At 40.4% G+C, this 18314-nt stretch overlaps 1 protein-coding gene across 3 annotated transcripts in view; it reads right to left on the bottom strand.

Moving 5' to 3' along the window:
* PELI1 (pellino E3 ubiquitin protein ligase 1) overlaps nt 1–18314 on the bottom strand; it is a 57449-nt gene that overhangs the window by 18464 nt on the left and 20671 nt on the right. Inside the window, exon 1 of one of the 3 annotated variants that reach the window (XM_037896067.2) lies at nt 16474–18242. The exons of 1 other annotated variant lie outside the window; for it this stretch is intronic. The gene's annotated coding sequence lies outside the window, so the exon portion shown is untranslated. Of the gene's footprint in view, nt 1–10069; nt 10206–16473; nt 18243–18314 lie in introns of those variants that run through there. One more of the 3 variants, XM_043543974.1, reaches the window with a different exon arrangement.

Below are 18314 nucleotides of genomic sequence, written 5' to 3'. Positions count from 1 at the left end.
CTGTGCCTGCACAGGTTTCAGAGTGGTAGCCGTGTTAGTCTGTATCAGCAAAAAGAAAGTACTCCTCGTTCTTTGTGCCTACACACCAGCTCTGCTCCCCAGTGGGATTGCCCTTATACCCTGGCAGCGCAGTTCTGCTGGAGACAAACTACCAAGGACTTCTTGGGGCCACATCTTCCCCTGTGATGGAGCTCATTAGCAAGATACAGCCTAGGCACGGAGAGCCTGTAGGTTTGGGCCTGTATTGGGTGTCTTGAAGCACATGGGCCTGCAACAGCCTGTCACCATCTTTATTAGCCATAACTGCAACAGCATTTCCTGTTTTGCTTTCTCTAGTGTTTCTCCATGCAAGTACACTGAAGCATTGCTCAATATAAAATGGATTTACCTCCATGTTGGTCTGGGCAAAAGCATGTTACAAGCAACTATTCATGGCCTTTAAATGTCAAAAACGACATCCCTATATTTCTAGTCCTCTGTTTAATGACTAACCCATTTATAAAATGCAGATAGGAAGAACAGAGGCTGCGGAAGAGATCAAAGTTCAGTCTTCTCTGCATCCTGCCACTTTTGCCTTAGCCATCATATTTCATAGTCAGCACTTTGCTTTTTCCTCTTCTGAAATGTACACTGGATGTCATTAAAATCTTGACATTTGCTGCTCAGTCATTTAACTGCCATGGAATCTGCAGTACTGTCCATTAGGGAATACTATTAGACCGGTAAATAAAATGGTGTGGTAAGTAAGATTTGAATGGTTCTGTGCCTTGCTTACTTGTAAGAGTACTGAGTAGTATACTTAAAGCTGCCTCATGCTGGCAGGACCAGAGGATATAGGAAAAGATCTGAGAGATAGCAGTTTCGATTTTGGTGTGAAAAGGTCTGGAATGTTCTCCCCTTGCTATTTTTCAGGTAATAATTTGTTCTGTGGAGAGCCCTGGAAAAATGCAGCTGCCAGCCCCAAAGTCAGGTTCTGACCCTCTCCCTCTCACTAGCTGTAATGGGAATTACACGTGCACATTCAGAGGAGAATAAACCTCTTTCAAGAATTACATAAACAGATGGCCAAGCAACCTCATTCTGGAGAAGAGGACTACAGAACAGAGACCATAGAGACTCTTACCATTGACCAAAACAGTGGATCACGTTTCATGTTAAACACCAATTCAGCCAGGACAACAGCCTCTTTTGATGCACCACTTCAGACTGCTAAAGAGAGTTATCTTTTAACTTGGAAACCACAGTACAAAAAGATTTTGTTCACACCTAAATCTAAAACACACCCTAATTAATTTTCGTTAGGCTAAGAGGAATCCAAACCAAACTCATTTTGGGGGGATACAACCACATTAAGATCTTATTCCCCTAGGAGAAAATTCAAGAATTACAAAACCAATTATTGTGATCATGGGAACAACTGTTCCTCCACTGCCAGAGGAAGGCAGTAATTTGCATGAACGTTTTTGAACTAAAATTCTCCAGCTTTTTATGCTAAATTCAAGCGTATAAGATTTTGTCAATTGCACATGGAAGGCCTGATTTTCAGAAGTACTAAACACCAACAACTCCAAACTCAAGCACCTACAAAACTCAGGCCCTCAGTGACAAATTCAGAGGTGGCATACATGTTGACATATGTTACACATGGGTAAATCAGTGTAAGCGGGTGTAACACATGGTAAGGAATCCAAGGGGGAGGCCTTCAGTCTCCTCATGTACCTTCTCACTGCCCTTGTTAGTTGCATTTCTTGTGACACTATCCCCTTGACATGTAATTACTCCCACTTTTTTGAAAGGATACACCATTTATGTCAGCTCTGAATATGTCCCCTCCCCACCCTGTTTGCAATGAAACCTGGGCATGCTCTACAATGGAATTTCAGCCGTACTGGTTTAAGCCCTTACTGTCCTCTAGCACGATTCACACTAGTGCAAGTCATTTCTACACTGGGGGTTTGCACCAATGGCTGAAAAATACAGACAAAGCCTTTGTCAGGTTTGTCTTTGTTTTCAGTGTTATAGACAATCATGTTTTCTTAAAATCATTTATGACTTTTTAAAAGAATCCTTTACCCAGACCTTTTGTGGACTCCCCACCAAGAACTGCAAGAACCTTAATCAAGTTTAAATAAAAAGTCTTCCAATGAAATTTCTAAGTAGTCTTACTGGAATTTCACAAAATTGAAAATTACACTCAATATTATATTATAGGGTCTTCTAGGAAAGTGGTGGAGGCCTATTTGCATCAATCATTTAGAACTGGACAAAGTACTTAAGGATTTACTGTAGGAAACCCGCCTGATCTGGCAGAATAGACTGGATTTATTTAAATAAGCCTTTTCTTTCTCAATTCCCTGTATTTCTATGATCAGTATAATGTGCCTTTTTAATCTTTCATAAGACAAGAAAGTCTTTAAGAGTCAAACAAGGTTAATGTAAGATTATAGAAATACAATTCAGCAGTCTCCTTGAAATCGCACATCTAAAAGATCAATTATCTTGGCACAATGGTAGTCAAGATCTTCAGCACAGGCAGCTGAAAACGCAGTAGTTATCAGATCTCCTGCCCCTAGAATCTTGTCAGTAATTTTTCCAAGGAAAGGAAACTTTCTTCAGTTTTACCATCTAGAACAGTTCAATAAGGAACTGAAAGCAATTTATTTTCTAAGCTTGTAAAGGTTCTTGTGAGGTGATCTAGCCTCTCAGACTCCCAACAACTAATGAGACTGGAGAGAGAATGTTATGAAGCTTTCCTAGCTGAACACCCTTCTCAAAGTCTATTGTTTCCTCCTTTGAAAAGAAGGCATTGTCAGACATGCCATACACAGCTCTTAGGCCAGTGGTTCTCAACCAGGATACACGTACCACTGGGAGTATGCAGAGGTTTTCCAAGGGGTACAACAACTGATCTAAATATTTGCCTAGTTTTACAACAGCTTACATAGAAAGAACTAGCAAAGTCAGTACAAACTAAAATTTCACACAACGACTTGTTTATACTGCTCTATATACTATACAGTGAAATATAAGTACAATATTTATATTCCAATTGATTTTACAATTATAGGGCAAAAGAAAGCAAGCAATTTTTCAGTAATAGTGTGCTGTGACACTTGTATTTTTATGTCCGATTTTGTTAGCAAGATGTTTTAAAGTGAGGTGAAATTTGGGGGTAGGCAAGAGGAAGGGGGGGTACAGTAGACTGAAAAGGTTGAGAGCCACTGTCTTAGGGGACAGAACCCACTAGCCCAGCCAATCTACCAGCTGAAGGATTTACATGAAAGCTAACAATTTATAACGCAGTAGTACCTAATGGCTGGTTCAACCCCATTGTGTTAGATATTGTACAGACATCAAGCGAGTTTAAAATTCTTAGTGTCCTCCTCATCAGCCATGCTCCTTCCTCAATTGCAGAACTTTGATCTCAAACAAATACAATTTTTACTCCAAAAACAAAAGTCTTGTCCATTTACATTTTTGGAAGTTCAGAAGGGAAGACGACTTGACAACTCAGAGCACTGGGAACAGGTCTTCACCTCAAGATCATTGCTTCAGATATAGCAAAGGGGCCAAATCTTGCATACTCCTATGCATGTGAGTAGTTCTATTAAACTCTATGTGATTATTCATGTAAGCAAAGTGACTCATGCATAAGTATTAGCAAGGCTCGCAGTGGCTGAAAACCATTATTCTATGGCTGTTTGGTGATTTACATGTAATGAGCTGGTGATCTCAGTCAGCTCCTAAAGGACAGCTGTTACTACCACAAAAGATACCATCATAATGGACACTAATTTGCATCCTTATTGGCAGTCTCAGCAGAGAAACCTAACTACTGAACAGTCATGGTGAATGGAGGATACTTTCACCCTTAGAACTGGTTCCTCCAGAGCAGGGAAGAGCCAGGAGGGTTGGGTAGTTTTCACTGTTGCTGTCCAGGGTGTATGCATTTTGTGGAAAGATTGAGGACCTCATGCCCACAAAGCTGTCAAACAGATCAAACTCAAAAACAGAATATTTTTAAATGCAGTCTAGAAAAGACAAAGCAACTTTCCTAAGAGTTCTCTACCCCTCCCCTTCTTTACATCTTCATCTCAGTCATGGAAATGTTTGTCTCTTGCTGTGACAGGCAGAGAGAGTCGGATTTTAATATGCAATGTTGTTGTAGCTGTACTGGTCCCAGGATATTAGAGACAAGGTAGCTTTTATTAGACCAACTTCTCTTGGAGAGAGAGAACTTCTGTTGGTGTTCAGAAGTTAGTCTGATAAAAATCTTACCTCACCCACTTTGCCCCCATAGATTTTTGGGTATACTTAGGCTAAGGGATGGGGGGAAAGGTTATTTCCACATCTCTTCTGTTAATTAGACAATACAGGCACTTAGGAATACTTCAAACCACATAAAGGACCAACACACTTGTATCAAACCATATGTTGTGGGAGCAAGCAACATATATGCAAGAAGCAAACACCAATGGAAACCTACAACAACTTCACTGACTACATTTATACTGAGAGCAGAATTTGGCTGTAATGTAAGTGATAGAACAAATGCTTTCATGCTTTGAAGGGGACCTGGCTGAAGTTTGCCAAATTTGACAAAGCTTTTATTTGAAAATTCAGGTTTGTTGGGGAAAAAGCACAATCAAGTGTTGAGGTTTTTCTACCCGTTGTACTTCGATGTCCGGTTCTCAGCCACATGATTATCGCAGTATTTTCTAATCAAATGGGACCATGTACACATTAGTCTTTCCTGTGGCTGCTATTAAGTCTATAGATCCTGCCTGGGATTTTTTGGTTTATTCTGACACCAGAGGGAGAACTGATTGGTGCACAGCACCTTGAGGAGTTAATTAATGAAGTCTACTGAACTGCTAACTCAAAACTCAGCTTTACAAAATGCAAATTAAACTGTCAGCATCTTAACAGTTAACATGGGGGGGGGGGGGGAAGATGGCGAGTTCAATGAGCCTAAGTAGAGATTCATTAAATACTCTGCTGTGAGCTAAAAATACTAGAATAAAAGTCTCTTTGTAGTAAATTACCATCATTTTCTAAACACAGAGCTAGCATTATGGGCTGTTAGCAACTGTAGTTCATGCCAGACTAGCCTTTTCTAAAACGCTGCGATTAAAAAAAACCACCACACACAATATATTCATTGATAGAGGTCTCTCTTAAAAATAAAAATATGCTGATTCAGAAGCAAAAGCAGAAAGTTTTAACTGATGTCACTCAGCTTTGCAGTATTTTCCTCTTCGTGTTCTACCTACAAGCTCTAAATCTTTATTTCTACTCACTAAAGATGAAAAGGCACCACAGACCTTGCAATTGACAAGCCCAGTAAATTCTGTATCCTGTCAGGTTTCAGAGTAGCAGCCGTGTTAGTCTGTATCCGCAAAAAGAAAAGGAGGACTTGTGGCACCTTAGAGACTAACAAATTTATTTGAGCATAAGCTTTCATGAGCTACAGCTCAATGGCTGTGGCTCATGAAAGCTTATGCTCAAATAAATTTGTTAGTCTCTAAGGTGCCACAAGTCCTCCTTTTCTTTTTGTATAATGTTAATTCTGTATCTGGAAACCATTCAGCTCTTACATATCCCATTCCTCTCATTCATTTAGAGCAGGACAACAGGACAGTCAATCAGTTTAGGTATCCTGGTTCATTTACAAGCACCAGACCCAGTTAAATTGAAATTTAACTGGTGAATTCTACACTTACCAGTCTGATTCTATTCTGTCACAATGGTGACAATTACACTGAAATCAATGAAGTTTCACTAATGTAAAATAAATCAAGTTAATATACTACATTTTAGTAAACAAAATTACTCTGTCCCAAAATACAAAGGGTCTTATAATAAAGGGAATTCCATGTTAAGTGATGTGATTACATGACTAAAAACCCCACAATTAGGCCCCAATTTTGCAAACAAAACACTTACACACGTGCTTTAAATTCATGGAAAGTCCCAAAATTTGTAGGATCAGGACTCCACATTTTCCCAGTAATTCTTATGAAGGAGTCCAATATAGTGTTTGCTCTCATGTCATCCCTAATCACTGATGCAGCAGTCCTGTTTTCTGGATTTAAAAGCAACTGGCTGTTTCTCTCCTGCCCATGTACCTCGATTAAGATTCCAATGTGTTTTTTTCCTATGCTACCATTAGCCTTTTTTCAGCAAAAAGACATTTTTAATGTGAAGTCTAGGAGGAAGAGAGGCAGAGAAAGTGGTAAACAGGTCTAGTGAGATGAAAAATTTAATTTCCCACAGACTACCTGCCTTCCTGATTGACGGGAAAAGCCCATCAGTCTATTTGCCAGATCCAATGAGTGGGTTGGAGAGAAGGGAGGTGTGTATAGTATAACTTCCTATTATACACACATGAAAAGACTAGATCATGCTACTGAGATTGTCAGACTATATTTATTGTAGAAGGCACAATGCCATCTAGGATACCATGCATTCATTTAAAAAAATGAATTCCAGTTTTTGACAGACTTATCTTTTCATCTGATGCTTTGCTTCATGAAGATGATAGTTTGCTTTATATCACGAACCTGATCATGAAAGTCAATAGTGTTAACTCCTGATCTACACTGGTGTAAGTGACAGAAGAATCAGGCCCCTCGACTACAAAGTTTTTTTGAGGCAGCGACAAAGTCTGTGAAGCACAATGCCCATCCGGGATAGTATAAAAGCAATAGCACATATTAAGCTTAAATACATTATATATTTCCTGCTCAAATCTTTTTCCAGAAAGCTTAAACTGATATCACCACTGTCTTTACTTATGTAATTATGGCGCTCAAAAAGTACATAACAAACATTATCCTCTGGTGTATGCATTTATTAGGCCTACAGTTTATTTTCAATGCTTTTCTCTTTTCCTCCAAATGAAAAATGCATTCCCATATACACGCTGAATTTTAGTTTCTGTGGGTTTTGTATTGCATTTGGCTTTAAAGTTATATTCTGCTTTACACTTGAGGCTGATACTGTCCTTAACTCACACCCCTTTGTACTGGGCAATTAGGGAGTAAAGATGGGGGTGACATCATTGGTAGCATGATTTTACTGTTCTAAAAGGAAGAATATTTCATTCTTCTCTCTGTGGAAATGTTGATTTTCTTTTTAATAACTAAAATAGCTCCGCAGTTCGGTGTACACCTTAAGGTCAAGACAGTTTTTTTCCTTCAAATAGTTAATCCCCTTTCTCAAAGTCTGTGCTTCCCCTCGAGGCCCTAAAAAGGCTTAATCATCCATTGTACACACAGGAGGGATTTCAAGTTTTATTTTCAAACATTTTAATATTAGTAACCTAATAAAAAAATCACAAGGCCAAACTTAGGCAGCGTATAGTCCTTTCTACACAGGCCACGAAGCATAACATATGATATTAGCAAGATATGTCCGTTTCTGTGCCCTGAGACTCTTTACTACAATCTCATTTATTAGAGTAGCAAACCTAAAATATCTTCGGTAAAACAGATTTATTAGTAGATTGTTAGCCTTGAAACTATGGTACAAATGGTCAAACCACACAGAAAGGCTCCAAACCTGCAAACACAGAGACAAGTAACTTTACACAGAAGAATAAACTTATTGCCTTGGTCTTGATCAGAACATCTGACTTTCTCCAGTTTAAACATTAATTTCCATAGAGTTGACAAATCTCTGCTGTAGCCCCACAATTTGTTCCATTTGTATAAATGCATCTGAAGATGCATCAGTGTCTTTGGGTACGTCTACACTGCACTAAGAGACCCACCGCCTGAGTTAGATGACTTGGACTTGCCGGGCGCAGGCTGTAGGGTTAAAAATTGCTGTGTAGACATTAGGGCTCTGAGACCCTTCCCCGTTGGGGCTGCAGGTTGTTTTATTGCAGTGCAGACATTCCCTTTGAGACTTCAGGGACCACACCATAAAGAACAAACATTTTTGTCTGATGAACAAGGCAAACATTTTAGCAGATGTGAATTACATACTAGTTTAAAAAAATTCTGCACCTTCCTCTTTAAAGGATGGTTAAGCACACTGGGTCAGATTCCACTCACAGTCATATCAGCATTACTCTGCATTTACACTGAGATCGGAATCTGATCAACTATGTTAACACTATACTCAAGGGGGAAAAAAGTTACATAATAGTCCCTGCAATATTTAGAAAAATATGCTGAATTTTTTAAGTTATGAAAAGTAACAGCTGATCCTCCTCTGAGGAAACCACGATGTCCTCCCACAGAAAAGTGATGTAATTCAGAGACACTGTGTGGGAAGCTGAGAACATTACCTTTTAGCACAGGATGGCTATTTTAAAGCTGCAACTTTGATATTGCCATATAACCTCATTAATTAGGAGAAGTCTTTGCCACTTGCAAGGTGGTACGTTCACATGCAGTTTACCTCTCCCTTCCCATGCCCATTAAATAAGACCATGTCTACAATACCACTTTTGCTGGTATAACTTTTTTCACACCCCTGAGTGACACAAACAGCCCCCTAAGCAACATAAGTTACACTGACAGAAGCACCGATGTGGACAAGTGCTATGTCAGTAGAAGAGCTGTGCCACTATAAGCTTGCTAGTGTAGACATGGCCTAAGTCTCAAGATAAAATAATGACATAAACCACGTAACCTTTGCACAAAGCCCACAAGTTGGCTATGGAGCTTTTTCTGCAACCAAATACTGCAAACCTTATTCAGTTGAACTACTCACAAGAGTAAAAATTACTCATGAATGACTTGTGAAGGTAAAGAGCATGGGATCAGGTTCTCAACTCGCAGCTTTCTGAATCAGCCCTTGGTTGCACTTGTAATGTAGTCTAGTTCATCCAATTTCAAAAAAATTGGAAGATCTCTCCTTTGCACCGGTTACTCTTAGACTTACAGCTATGAAAGTGCTACATAAATATATGATTCCATGTAAATGTTTTAAATAAAAAAAACAAGCAGTAAATAACATATCAGGTGGCATGCTTGTAAAGACATTAACATATCCTTACCCTAGGCAGAAAGCTATCAGCTAAAAAGTAGAGCTTTTCCATTTAACACTGACAGTTAGGGACTGGTTCTTTAAGAGGCAGAGACCAGGAAGAGCTGCATACTATGCAGGATAGTGCCCTTTATAGCCTTCATTGAGTCTTCCGTGTTGAGGCAAGAGAAAAGCACCCCAGAAACTAAAGTATATCACCTGAAAAAATTCTTCAGTTTTTATGTCATTGATCGAAGCCTCTCTTCTAGTACACAAGAGTTTTGGCCATGTTTATTAAAACACTTGCCAAAAATACAGATTTATATGTTTTTATTTTTTAAAGACCATTTACCAAATCGTTTGCATACAGGATGGAGATTTCCCGTGTTTTTGTGATTGAGCACATTGGGGGGAGGGGGATCTACCATATAATGCACCTTTAGCTAAAACAGATGGAGAAAGACACTGCCCCACTACAAAACCACCTCTGAAAGTTTGTTCTGCAGATTTGGACCAGAAAGCTTTGATTCTTGACAAGCTTTCTGACTATTAATTAATAACATGGCAACATATAAGAGATTTTTTAGACAACAGATGTTCTAATACCAATAAGGCATATTCATAGCACCTTTAATATTAAACTGTTGGTTAGACCAATGCACAGGATAAAGAAGCTAAATATTCAGACTTTGGTAAGAGACTGCAGTTTATAGTCATTTGTTCTGACAACACCAAATGCTTCAATCACGTCTCATTCCTAAATTGTAGATCAAGATGCCCCAAAATCATCTTAAGCTATTTTCAAAGGACAAGACACGCAGTGTATAATCTATACTTTGAAAGCCTCTCCTTATTTTGGGAGGGAGAGGAGCCAAAAACACCACACTGCCTATTATCTCAGATTCCCTCATCAATTCGAACAAAAAACGTTAGATAAAATGCTTTGAATTATTCTACAGCTACTTACAGAAGGAAACTCACTTATTCGTTAATCTTGTTTAAAAAAAAAATCAAAAAACGCCTACTAAATCCAACAAGACAGAGAAACATGATATTAAAACAAAAGGCACTATTACATCCAGGCACTTACCAGTACCTCTTTATTCTTCCTGTATTTCCACACGCTATACAAAGGGGAGCAAGGGGGTGAAAAAAGCCAGTCTTTTTAAAATAAAGATGAAATCCACAGAGTTCAAGAGTATCCTTCAAACCGCAGCAACTCGCAGGCTCTGACTGCCTCTGCTGTGTGTTCGTTTACTTCAGCACTTGGTAATGCAAGCTGACTGAACCGAGGGTTGGCTCAGAAGAGTTACGCAATCTAGGAAAACACTCCACTGCCGACACACCATTGGCTGAAATCAGAGCTCACATCCCACTTACCGCTCTTCACATTAATTGGTGGCCCCAAAAGGAAGAAAAGGAAGTAGAAGGTGTGTTTAAAAACTGTATTCTACAAGCCTGATCCCTAGCAATTCTTCTGGATTGGCATCTCAGAGACTGTCCTATTTCTGGTCAGTCTTACTTACATAACTGTATTGATACAGACTATACGGTTTGATCTTGTTTTTTAAATTAGCACTTAACCAAACTAGCTTTCCTCACCTCCCACATCAAAAACAATTCCCTAATATAGTACCTACTAAGATAGCAACAAATGACACTCCTCAGGGTACACCTACACCAGAATCACTGCAGCTGTGACACTATGGTTCAGATGCTACAGTAGTTAGGCGATAGCTAGGCCGTCGGAAGAAATCTTTTGTCTATCTAGCAGTGTCTACTCTGGGCTTAGGCCGTCTTAATTACATCACACAGGGCCTGAAACTTTTCATAGCCCTCAGCAGTGTAGTTAAATTGACCTAATTTTGCAGTGCAGACGAGCCCTTAGGCATTGCCAATCCTATTTTAAACCAGATACATTTGGATCTTTACCTGCTCTAAACACATCTACACATGCCACTTGTGTCTATCCACTTTCAGACATCAGACACCAGACACTGCTGGCCAGCTGCTTCTTACGGGCTCACTCCCATAGCACATACGAGGCCAGGTTCTGATCTCTTCTCTGGGGTTTGTCTACACCACCCAGCTTTTACCTAAAAGTCAGCATGTGTAAAAGCTCTTTGTCAGTACTTTTGCCAACAAAATACTTCCAGCCCCGCGAGCGGCGTTAGCTTTGTCGGCAGGAGCGCTCACACTGCCACTTCCGTCAGCAAAACTTTGGTCTTTCACCGGGGGGTGGGGGGAAGGAGGAGGGAGTACCCGTGAAAGACAAAAGTTTTGTCGACAACTTCGCAGTGCAGACATACCCTTACTCTAGTAAATCTGAAGCAAATCCTGTTGAATCAATGGACTTGATTCTTTACTGTCTTACATCTCAAGTGATTATTAACATTTGAGCAAAGTAAGTGCAAAGTGGGTGTAAGACATTGGTAGCCTCTACCATTCAATGCTCACTTGGCCATCTCTTTGCCCACGTGTAAATGACTAGACAGGGTGCAAAGTTGGGGCGAGATTCAGACCCAATCAGTTAGACCAGATTTGCACCACAGTAAGAGTTCAGACTTTGGCCCAACATCTCTTATCTGTTTGGGGAAACAGTCCAACTTTCTTCCCTGGTCAAATAAATATAATCTTTCACTGATGGTTATAAATCAGTCTACCTCTGGCATGAGGAGACATGGGGGAAAAATCCAATCCCATTTTCAACTGGTCTCACAGGTTCATGATTATCCTCAGAAGTTTTATACAATGTTTTTGTGGGATTTATTTAAAAAACCAAAATAGCATCAGGACTGCTTCTCGTGTGGATGCTGCCATATAGTATAAAGCTACCTTATAATGGCACAGCTTAAACACACCTTTATATTGATGTAATTTCATGTACATTAAGGAATTGTACAGCTTTAACAGTACCAGTTTCAAACAGATATAGTTAAAGCAGTACAAAATCTGTGTGTAGACCAGCCCTTTGATTAATCTGGCACTCGTGAAAGCAAGGCTATTTGCAGCACTAGTTGGAGTGCAATTCTCTTGTGCAACTCCACTCCCCACAGATACCACCAGCCCTCACTTTTCACACTCCTGTCCTGTTTATATTTCCCTGAGCAGAGATGCTGCCAAGGGGGCCAGAATCTGTGAATTGTTTGCGATGTGGACAATGGAGAATCTCCCCACAAGATCTCACTGCCATTTCTGTGTAGTGGACCCTAACTGCAGAGAAAGGGTCTTGCCCGGACACTGAATAACTCTCCCAGATATACACCCTTGCTGTTCTGACTCCACTGCTTTGCTGCTGGCTCAGGTGGTTTTTTTTACATTTGCTTTTGTGAGTGGTGTGACCAGTTCAGAAGAGGGGCTTTCATTTTATAAGTAACAAGTTTCTAGCCATCAAGGTTGTAAGAAAACCTTGAATATCTGAACCAAGGGCAAACTAATAAGTGGTTATCTCCCCTTGTGGGGCAGACAGCAGGAAAACAATGGTTCCAAGAGGTATGAACTCTCAGTGAGATTAACGGTGGGATAAGGAGAGATATTAACTCTAAAAGCCAATGATAAACTATTTCACTGCTTTTGAGAATGTTAGCAGATAGATGGACAAGGAGTGGAACAAAGCCCAGAAGTTGGGAGTTGCTGCAGAGAAGGAAATGCAGAAGGAAGGCAGGAGGGTGAGGGGGGGAAGAAGACCACACCGAGAGGAATGAGAACGGAGAAGGAAATGAAAGAAAGGGCAGAATTTGCACTGGTCCTGAAGGAGAACATGTTTACATTGAGTGATACTGAGTGTGAGAATAAGGTACAGAAAGAAATAACCACAAGGACTAAAGTTTAGGATGGGATTTTCTACAGCTCTGTGCACTTGCCCTGTCTGCACTGAAGCCAATGGTAAAACTCCCATTGAAGCCAATGATTGTAGTCTTGCAGAGTTTAGGCCAACACTTAGTCAGAACTTCTGAAAGTCCCACCTTTAATTGCTATATAAAAGTCCTGCTCCACCCTTGCTCTTTGTGCACTCCTCCCAGTGACACCAGTTGAAGTGCCTCTGTAGATCAAAGCTGGTGTTTCATCCTAAGTTATACCCCACCCACAGACCATAGCTAAAAATGGAGTATGGCCCTCTCCACGGAATGCATTTGATACTTCTGTCTTAGAAACATCCATGGCTGTTTTGGCACCCTAAAAGAGTGGAGATGGTCTGACTGCTCCTGGGGTAGACACCCTGGAGATACCCCTTACCAAAAAACTACAGTGTGAGAGAAAGTATATTTCCAGTAGGAGCCAGATATCCCCACCACTCTGTCTCCCATTTTAGTTACTAATGTATGATCAGTTCACTACATGAGCTACTCCCCAATGACATACCCTCCTCCAATTCACTCTCCTTTTGAGAGACGGCCACAACAAACATCTCCCCCAAATATGCAAACCAAAGAACTGTTCTCCTCAATCCCACCTTCGGCAACAGGCAACATTTCTCCATTAACCTTCCACATGCAATCCAAAACACCATCCATCCTTTCTAGACAGACTATCGGCATACTTACTCATTCGCCCTCCACATGCAAGTGCAGGATCCATTTATCCATACACACTCCAGATATCTACCATGATCTTGACTGCACATTGCAGGCCACAGAGTGCCCAGTTCTCTACAAAAGGCAAATACATTTCTATTGCTACTAGCTATCCATATGTAGGTTACAGAGATGGGTCACAGCATGGAGCGGCTTGAATGCAGGGCTAAAATTGTTGTCCAAGTTTCTTCTAATATTTAGATTTTTAATATTCTACCATTCATATATTTTCTAAGGTTGTTCTAACACATAGAAGTATGCCTTAAGCAATGCCTCCAGAGAGCAATAAAAATGGACTGCTTAACAGAGGTGGCCTTCTGATAATCAAAGTATGTGTCTCTCAAGGCAAGACATTACTTAACAAGGATGGTCTTTAGTACAGCATCCTCTGTCTATATAATGCACAATTATTTAACTAGTGAAGACTAAATTCTCTTGCATATTGAAGTTACCAAGTTAACAGACCACCATTCCATGGCAACCCGTTGACTCCAGATTACAAACAGCACCGTGCCTATGTTTTAAATCAGTGGTTCTCAAACTTTTCCTCCCCCACAGACCACCTGAAAATTGCTGAGGGTCTTGGCGCACCACTTAATGCTCTTTCCAAATGTTGTTTGTACCATTAGCTAACTATCGTAAAGCGCTTTGGATAAAAGCGCTATATAACAAACTTTTTTTGGTTCTACAAATAAAAGCACAATCTTAATATCAGTAGTCTTACCTTTCTAATGCGATGGACGTGTGCTCTCCCCCCCGCTGGGGCTGGGAAGAAGTGGGGTCTCTCCCTCTATCCCCCATCACAGCAGCCCCCGAGCTGGGGCTGGGACAGAGGAGGGGTCTCTCCCTGGTAGCCGAAGCCCTGGAGCTGGGGAAAGTTGTCTCTTTTCTCTGGCCACCCTGCACATCCCAAATTCCCCCCACCCCCTCTTTGCCCCGCACTGCCCCCTCCCACCTACCCCTTATTCCCCCCCAAGACCCCCACCTCACCTTACATGAGGGTCTTCTCCAGGATCCAGGCATCTAATTAGTGGAGCCACGCCTGCGCAGCTCCACTAATTAGGTGGGTGGCTCTTTATTCTTTTGTGTGCGGCCACCCAGGTGCGCACCTTAGAGGGAACTATCCGCGGACCCCCTGAATGAAGCTCATGGACCACTGTTGGTCCACGGACCACTGTTTGAGAACCTCTGTTTTAAATGTTTCCCTCAATTATTTATCTTCTCCCTTTCTATTAAGGGTTAGAGAAGAACTATTGTGCCTCTGATTCTTTAATCTCATCTGTCCTTTACCTCTACTGCCTTATGGGCAGCTCACTTATGTACCACATGTATAGAAAAATGACACTACTTTCTACCCTTCTAATCTGATTTGGATAAGAGGTTTGCTGCATATAGAAATATACAGACTACTGAATTCTAGAAGATGTGGCAACCACTTGTTCACCTATACACAATGTCTAGCCATATCCAAATTTAAGAAAAAAAATACAAAGAAATTACCAAACAGTAGCAAGAAAATCTTAATGGCGGATTCTAATCCCTAAATTATATACACTTGGGACAAAAATCCAGTCTTGTTTTCAGATGCAAATGGAGATTCAGTAATGTAGAGTTGGTTCCCACTCCCCTAATGCTTTAGTGCAGCAAAGCTTAAAAATATTCAAAAATTTGAATTGTTTAAGTGTTTCTGCAGTAACAGCCACTTAGAATGAAAAATGAGCACAAAAAACACTGCTTGCATAGGGTGCAAATCTTCGAGCATCAAACAGTTATGGGAACTGAATCCAGTTCTGAAAACTGACTGAGAATGTTTTTTTTTTTTAAAACCAGTTACATACAACTTTTCGTGGACTTTTACAACTGAATTTAGGGTTTCAAGTGGGAATTGACAATCCATGTTTTTCCTTAAACTGTAAACTTTTACTCAGGGATGCCAAGTGAAAATACCAGCTTCTCAAATGACACACACAGCGCCCCAATTATGCCAGGCCACATCCCAGCTAGGATCTCGTGCATCCAACAAGGACTCCCTGCGCAATTCATCCTCCCGGCCACCAGCGGTGAAATGATACTTGCCAAGTAGACAGCTGATTCTCTTGCTGCTCCCCATGTTCACTTGCGGCCAGAACCCAAGAGGCAGCAACCAAGTGAGGAGACAGCACTGTCCCCACTCAGGAGCCCCCTTCACCCATATGCAGATCAGACACCCGTCCTTCTCCATCTCTAATTACAGTCAATGTTAGAAAAATATTTTCATGTTTGCTTTCCACATGCAATTCAAGCCACCAAACCACTAAAGCACAAATCTAGACTTATCCCAGAAGTGTATGGGACAGCTGATAAAAACACCCAACATTCCATGGCCAGATACGCCAGGTGCCCCACCGACTGTCCATGGAGACCAGGTCCCTGATTTTGGGAAGGCCTGTCCAGATGCTTTCCTGTTTTCAAAGGTTTGTTTACCCTTTACTCACTGAAGAGTACTCATTTCTTTTACAGTGGAATAATGCAATCATCAAAAGTGAGTATTTTTTGTTCCAACAAAATGGCATGTTTGTTTTTTAAAAATCATGTTCTCAAAATCCACTAGTCTCATTGCTGAGCCTTCACTTGTCTTCACGGATGTGTGGGTGGAGAGAGCAAGTCAGAAAATGCTTAGTACAGAATGTTAAGATGGAGGGACATTGTAGGCAACAGTACACTCTGATGTTCGGGTACACTGTATTAGAGCACTCTTTTCCTAATAAGCCCATATGAGGGCCAAATTCAGCTCCCATTACCAATGTAAATATAAAGTATTACACTGCATAAATCCAAAGTGAGAACAGAATTTGGCCCTTAGCATTTTCAAACAGCATTTAACATACATTATTTTCAAACAGAAAAATCGTAAAGTCCCTACTCAGTCCATTGAACTCACTGGGAATTTTGCCTTAGTGAAGATTCCAGGATTTGGCCTAGATGCCAGTAAATTTTAAGAACTCCGAGCTTGAATGCAGTCCTTTTCATGAGAATAGCTGATCATGTTGCAAATGTAGTCCCAGTGAAGAACCTAATGTAAACAGGTTTGTCCAGTGCTTCCTCCACCTCATCTTGGCCCTCAGAATAAAAAAGGTGTTGCAGTGATCAAATATCTTTTTCAAACATCTGATACATGACACTTCACACCACCCTAGGTTACAAATTATGTTACCCATAGAAAGTTTTCCGGTGTGGCCATAGTGAATAGTTAAACTTAGAAGGATTTGATTTTCAATGTCAATTTCACCATGCACACAAACTGAAAATATTTCCATCTATAATAATAATCAATATATACAGATAGAAAAATACTGCTTGAGAACTGAGTTTGATTTAAGGATATTTACTTAGTATAGTTAGACATGTGACGTCGACAATTTGTATTAACGGTTATAAAGCTTTAACTTTTTGAATCCTAGTGTCTACTGTCTTCAAATAATTGTAGTCTGACACCCCCCCCACCACAATTTTGCACAACTGTGAAAGTTTCCAGAGATAAAAATAGGAAAAAATCCTTAATAAAAATCCATATCATCCATCAAAATTATAAAAAATAAAAATCAAATTCATATCTTATTCTGCCAAGCCTAAGGATAGTTCACTAGGCTATTGGTCCACTGAAACATGTTTTAAGTCACAAGGTGGCTAAGTTTGACAGCCCTGATGGATATCCACTTGTATCAAAATCACCTCACAAAGTCTTAACTCAAGTGAGGCCGAGGCATATTACAGGTTAGGACTGCAGTTTATCAGCAGAGATGTGTGGTGAAGTTTGTGGAGCACCTGCCAACACTGCATCTGGCCCAGTGATGTTAAAATATTGGTAGTACAAAGGATTGCTGCAACAAATTCCCTCTTTGCTGGTAACAGAACTCCATGTCCACGGGAAGCTTTTGCTTGGGGGTGGGGGTTACCAATGACTTGGAAATCTATACACTCCCCTCACACATTCAAAGAAAAAAAACGCTCTCATAACCAGAAGCAGGCAACACCACTAGGCAAATATTAAGGTGATTTGACGGACATGATTACACTATGCTTCTGAAAACTGCACTGAGTATAAACTGATAGAACAGCACGGTTTCCAAGTTGTATACCTGGAAGGGCTGGGGAGTAGATCTTGTAGGGTGGTTTGGGGAGAGGTTTCTCCTCCTAGGAATTAATTTTTTTATTTTTTTTTTAAAGTCAGCCATTTATTGCAATCTGAGCCACTCCAAGGGCAAGAAACAGGCTCTTGAGGAATAAATTTTGATAAACCACCTCTGTCAGGAATAATTTAGCATCACTGCTGGTTGAATGATATGTAAATTGAAATTAAAACGTTTCTAAACACTAACAGCTGCTCACTTTGAACACATTTGTATCTTTATTCACTATTCACAAACATTTGTGCAAAACTGTTTGCAAAATGCCTGCTCTTATGAAAACTGATATTCACTCATAAAAATGTAACAGCCATACTAGCTCAGATCAATGACCCATCTAGCCCAGTATCCGGTCTTCTGACAGTGGCCAATGCTAGGTGCTTCAGAGGGAATTAATAGAAAAGGACAATATTGAGTGATCCATCCCATCATCCACTCCCATCTTCTGCCACTCAGAGCTATGGACAACCAGAGCATGGGGCTGAATCTCTGACCATCTTGGCTAATAGCTGTTGATGAACCTATCCTCCATGAACATATCTAATAATTATTTGTAAGTTACACTTGCATGATAAAGAGATTGCACTACAGTACT

Source organism: Chelonia mydas, chromosome 3 (genome assembly GCF_015237465.2).
Source record: "Chelonia mydas isolate rCheMyd1 chromosome 3, rCheMyd1.pri.v2, whole genome shotgun sequence".
Lineage (NCBI taxonomy): Eukaryota > Metazoa > Chordata > Testudines > Cheloniidae > Chelonia > Chelonia mydas.
This window is presented reverse-complemented; position numbering and strand designations above follow the sequence as displayed.